The sequence below is a fragment of the Schistocerca piceifrons genome, unplaced genomic scaffold, assembly GCF_021461385.2.
Source record: "Schistocerca piceifrons isolate TAMUIC-IGC-003096 unplaced genomic scaffold, iqSchPice1.1 HiC_scaffold_152, whole genome shotgun sequence".
NCBI lineage: Eukaryota > Metazoa > Arthropoda > Insecta > Orthoptera > Acrididae > Schistocerca > Schistocerca piceifrons.
This window is the reverse complement of record NW_025727369.1, coordinates 15,001-20,000: the sequence shown is the minus strand read 5'-3', so window position 1 is coordinate 20,000 and position 5,000 is coordinate 15,001. Positions and strand designations below refer to the sequence as shown.

General features: G+C 55.7%; 2 non-coding genes and 1 pseudogene across 2 annotated transcripts; all 3 read right to left on the bottom strand.

Moving 5' to 3' along the window:
- The window catches only part of LOC124734567, a 4,222-nt pseudogene extending 4,162 nt beyond the window's left edge, over nucleotides 1-60 (bottom strand).
- Nucleotides 61-248: 188 nt separating this feature from the next.
- On the bottom strand, nucleotides 249-403 carry LOC124734570. The gene has a single exon (XR_007009389.1). It is a non-coding gene; the product is annotated as a 5.8S ribosomal RNA (ribosomal RNA).
- Nucleotides 404-754: 351 nt separating this feature from the next.
- On the bottom strand, nucleotides 755-2,663 carry LOC124734573. The gene has a single exon (XR_007009392.1). It is a non-coding gene; the product is annotated as a small subunit ribosomal RNA (ribosomal RNA).
- Between the last annotated feature and the right edge of the window lie 2,337 nt (nucleotides 2,664-5,000).

The window sequence follows — 5,000 nt, the reverse complement described above, 5'->3', positions numbered from 1 at the left end:
TTTTCCTCCGCTTAGTAATATGCTTAAATTCAGCGGGTAGTCTCGCCTGCTCTGAGGTCGTTGTACGAGGTGTCGCACGCCACACCGCCAGCCGGCTGTGCACGCTACCGAGAAAGTACCGGTATGCGAACCGCCAGGCGACGGGCGCGCATCGCACGTTTGAGGAGACGCGGCCGGCCCCACAGGCGGCCGCGACACTCCCAGGTCTGCGAAGCGGGGCAAACACCGCGCGCTTCAGTATACGTAGCCGACCCTCAGCCAGACGTGGCCCGGGAACGGAATCCATGGACCGCAATGTGCGTTCGAAACGTCGATGTTCATGTGTCCTGCAGTTCACATGTCGACGCGCAATTTGCTGCGTTCTTCATCGACCCACGAGCCGAGTGATCCACCGTCCTGGGTGATCTTTTCTCAGTTTCCGCCGTCTCTTTCGAGACGGTCGCATAGGCGGGAGTGAGGCGTGTGGCGGCCCCTGTTCCAGCGTTCTGTGTCCAACGGCCTCACGGCCGACGGGCGTCGTACGGCTCCACACCGGAGCGGACAGGCACTCGGGCGAAAGTCATTCAAAACCGGCGCCAGGCGCCAGGTGCCGCAGGCCAGCCGCTCCAGCGCTTCAGCGCTCGTACCACACAACATTGCCGCTAGTTTTGAGAGGCACGCGTGGTTCCGCACGCGGCGCACGGCTACGGCGAGCCGTACAGGTAGCGTGTTGCGCGACACGACACGCACATCGAAAGACATGCAGTCTAGTCGGTAATGATCCTTCCGCAGGTTCACCTACGGAAACCTTGTTACGACTTTTACTTCCTCTAAATGATCAAGTTTGGTCATCTTTCCGGTAGCATCGGCAACGACAGAGTCAATGCCGCGTACCAGTCCGAAGACCTCACTAAATCATTCAATCGGTAGTAGCGACGGGCGGTGTGTACAAAGGGCAGGGACGTAATCAACGCGAGCTTATGACTCGCGCTTACTGGGAATTCCTCGTTCATGGGGAACAATTGCAAGCCCCAATCCCTAGCACGAAGGAGGTTCAGCGGGTTACCCCGACCTTTCGGCCTAGGAAGACACGCTGATTCCTTCAGTGTAGCGCGCGTGCGGCCCAGAACATCTAAGGGCATCACAGACCTGTTATTGCTCAATCTCGTGCGGCTAGAAGCCGCCTGTCCCTCTAAGAAGAAAAGTAATCGCTGACAGCACGAAGGATGTCACGCGACTAGTTAGCAGGCTAGAGTCTCGTTCGTTATCGGAATTAACCAGACAAATCGCTCCACCAACTAAGAACGGCCATGCACCACCACCCACCGAATCAAGAAAGAGCTATCAATCTGTCAATCCTTCCGGTGTCCGGGCCTGGTGAGGTTTCCCGTGTTGAGTCAAATTAAGCCGCAGGCTCCACTCCTGGTGGTGCCCTTCCGTCAATTCCTTTAAGTTTCAGCTTTGCAACCATACTTCCCCCGGAACCCAAAAGCTTTGGTTTCCCGGAGGCTGCCCGCCGAGTCATCGGAGGAACTGCGGCGGATCGCTGGCTGGCATCGTTTATGGTTAGAACTAGGGCGGTATCTGATCGCCTTCGAACCTCTAACTTTCGTTCTTGATTAATGAAAACATACTTGGCAAATGCTTTCGCTTCTGTTCGTCTTGCGACGATCCAAGAATTTCACCTCTAACGTCGCAATACGAATGCCCCCGCCTGTCCCTATTAATCATTACCTCGGGTTCCGAAAACCAACAAAATAGAACCGAGGTCCTATTCCATTATTCCATGCACACAGTATTCAGGCGGGCTTGCCTGCTTTAAGCACTCTAATTTGTTCAAAGTAAACGTGCCGGCCCACCGAGACACTCAATAAAGAGCACCCTGGTAGGATTTCAACGGGGTCCGCCTCGGGACGCACGAGCACGCACGAGGCGGTCGCACGCCTTCAGCTCGCCCCACCGGCAGGACGTCCCACGATACATGCCAGTTAAACACCGACGGGCGGTGAACCAACAGCGTGGGACACAAATCCAACTACGAGCTTTTTAACCGCAACAACTTTAATATACGCTATTGGAGCTGGAATTACCGCGGCTGCTGGCACCAGACTTGCCCTCCAATAGATACTCGTTAAAGGATTTAAAGTGTACTCATTCCGATTACGGGGCCTCGGATGAGTCCCGTATCGTTATTTTTCGTCACTACCTCCCCGTGCCGGGAGTGGGTAATTTGCGCGCCTGCTGCCTTCCTTGGATGTGGTAGCCGTTTCTCAGGCTCCCTCTCCGGAATCGAACCCTGATTCCCCGTTACCCGTTACAACCATGGTAGGCGCAGAACCTACCATCGACAGTTGATAAGGCAGACATTTGAAAGATGCGTCGCCGGTACGAGGACCGTGCGATCAGCCCAAAGTTATTCAGAGTCACCAAGGCAAACGGACCGGACGAGCCGACCGATTGGTTTTGATCTAATAAAAGCGTCCCTTCCATCTCTGGTCGGGACTCTGTTTGCATGTATTAGCTCTAGAATTACCACAGTTATCCAAGTAACGTGGGTACGATCTAAGGAACCATAACTGATTTAATGAGCCATTCGCGGTTTCACCTTAATGCGGCTTGTACTGAGACATGCATGGCTTAATCTTTGAGACAAGCATATGACTACTGGCAGGATCAACCAGGGAGCTGCGTCAACTAGAGCTGAGCAGCCGGCCGCCCGGGAGTGTGTCCCGGGGGCCCGCGCGAACACGCAAGCGTCCGCTCAATCATTCTGCAAACAGGAGGAGGCTGAGCTCCCCTGCACAATACACCTCGAAACCCTCTCAGGTCCCGGCGGCGCGCAGCGCCGTCCCAAGTACTTGGTCGGGTTCGAGAGAGGCGCAATCGCCCGGAGTTAGGCGAGTAGACGCTTTCGGTGCGACCACCCGTGCTCCCAACTGAGCTTGCCGCTGCCGACAGAGGCCCGGGAGCGTGCTGTCGTGGCATTGCCGGCGGGAGACAACACGCGCCACCTACGGTGACCGGCAGCTCCAACGCCAGCGCCACAGAAGGACAAAAGCCCCACTTGGGTGCCGAAGCGAACTCTCCCAGCACAGCGCACGCGCCAACACATCCGCACAGCTGCGATACAAACCACCAGCGAGAACCGCTGGGGCGACCGAGCAGCAGACGGCGTCGCGGCGCCGAGCGCCGGGCGGCGGCGCATCCTCAACGCACACAGTCCTCAATCGGACCAGCACACTGAAGATGTCCACCGCGCTTCGCACCGGGCCCGCGAGGACCTACTTTGGCCGCACGGCGCCGCGCGCAGGGTGCGCCGGCGCGCAGCTGCGACGCCTGCCGCGTCCGTCGGCCGGCGCGCCTGCCACTGGCCGCCCCCACCAGCCGGCTGTAGCGCGTGCGCCCACGCACCGCGCGGCCAGCACGCCGGGAGGCGCCCCCTCACCGGCCGGGGACGGTCCCACCCAGCCACCGCCGCGTATCGCTTCACACCCAGATGCCGTTCAGTTTCGTCGGCATGGTGGGTATCGCTGGAACAACCGGTTAGTACCTCAACCTATCGTCGCCATCACCGATTCACCCCTAGCGAGAACAACCGCACCACAACAGGTTACCATTTGTTCATTTGCGTAACTTCACCAGAAAACGCAGGCGTCCATCGCCATTTGCAACTTCAACGATTATTGCATGCCTGTGTCAGGTGTCACGCCACACTACGTCTGCCCACATACACGCAACAAAATGTGCACGCCTAGACAATACGTGGAAGGTGGCCCCCGTACGTATGCGATGTCCATTGCTCGAACGACTGTCAACCGGCCTCTGTAGCATGTCGCAGATATGGAACGCGGTGCACCATGCCATCACGGTGTGTGAGGAGAGACGACTAGGTCCGAATACATCAACAGACAGCTCATGCTGATCGCCATCCACGGCGTCCGTTCCTCCCACACGTCTCTATGGCGTACCACACTGCAATCCAGCTCTCATAGGGAGACGACACGTAGCTGCGTGCACAATATTTGCACTGTATGGTCCGCCGTTTTTGGGCGCAGTCGTTGTGCGGTCACACATGTGCCACGATGTATCATTCAGTACATAAGGACGAATGTGCAGTACAGATTGTGGTTCACGCGTACGACATCAGCGGACAGTTGACACAGGCCGCACCACAACGTAGCCTGAGTACGTCGCATGCGAAGGGCATTGAACATGCAAACTTCTCACCAACCAGCTTGCGAAGGCAGGGGGCAAGGTGGGGACGTGGGGAGGGGCGGCATGTACGTCCTGCTGCCATCCACATTACAGTGTACAGCAGGAGCATGTGGAAAGTGAGCAAGACTTGCAAGGTGTTTAACATGAAGCGATACACAGGGGTGCGGGCAGTGCGAGTAGCGAACTATATTGCGAGGGTTGCGGGTGGGCAACACTACAGTAATTGAACGAGTCGTATAACAATTACAGAGCAGGTTTAGGCGACAACGTGGGTTACGTTAAGGCGACAACATGGGTTAGGTTAAGGCACAACATGGGTTAGGTTAAGGCACAACATGGGTTAGGTTAAGGCACAACATGGGTTAGGTTAAGGCACAACATGGGTTAGGTTAAGGCACAACATGGGTTAGGTTAAGGCACAACATGGGTTAGGTTAAGGCACAACATGGGTTAGGTTAAGGCACAACATGGGTTAGGTTGAGGCACAACATGGGTTAGGTTAAGGCACAACATGGGTTAGGTTGAGGCACAACATGGGTTAGGTTGAGGCACAACATGGGTTAGGTTGAGGCACAACATGGGTTAGGTTGAGGCACAACATGGGTTAGGTTAAGGTACAACATGGGTTAGGTTAAGGTACAACATGGGTTAGGTTAAGGTACAACATGGGTTAGGTTAAGGTACAACATGGGTTAGGTTAAGGTACAACATGGGTTAGGTTAAGGTACAACATAGGTTAGGTTAAGGTACAACATAGGTTAGGTTAAGGTACAACATAGGTTAGGTTAAGGTACAACATAGGTTAG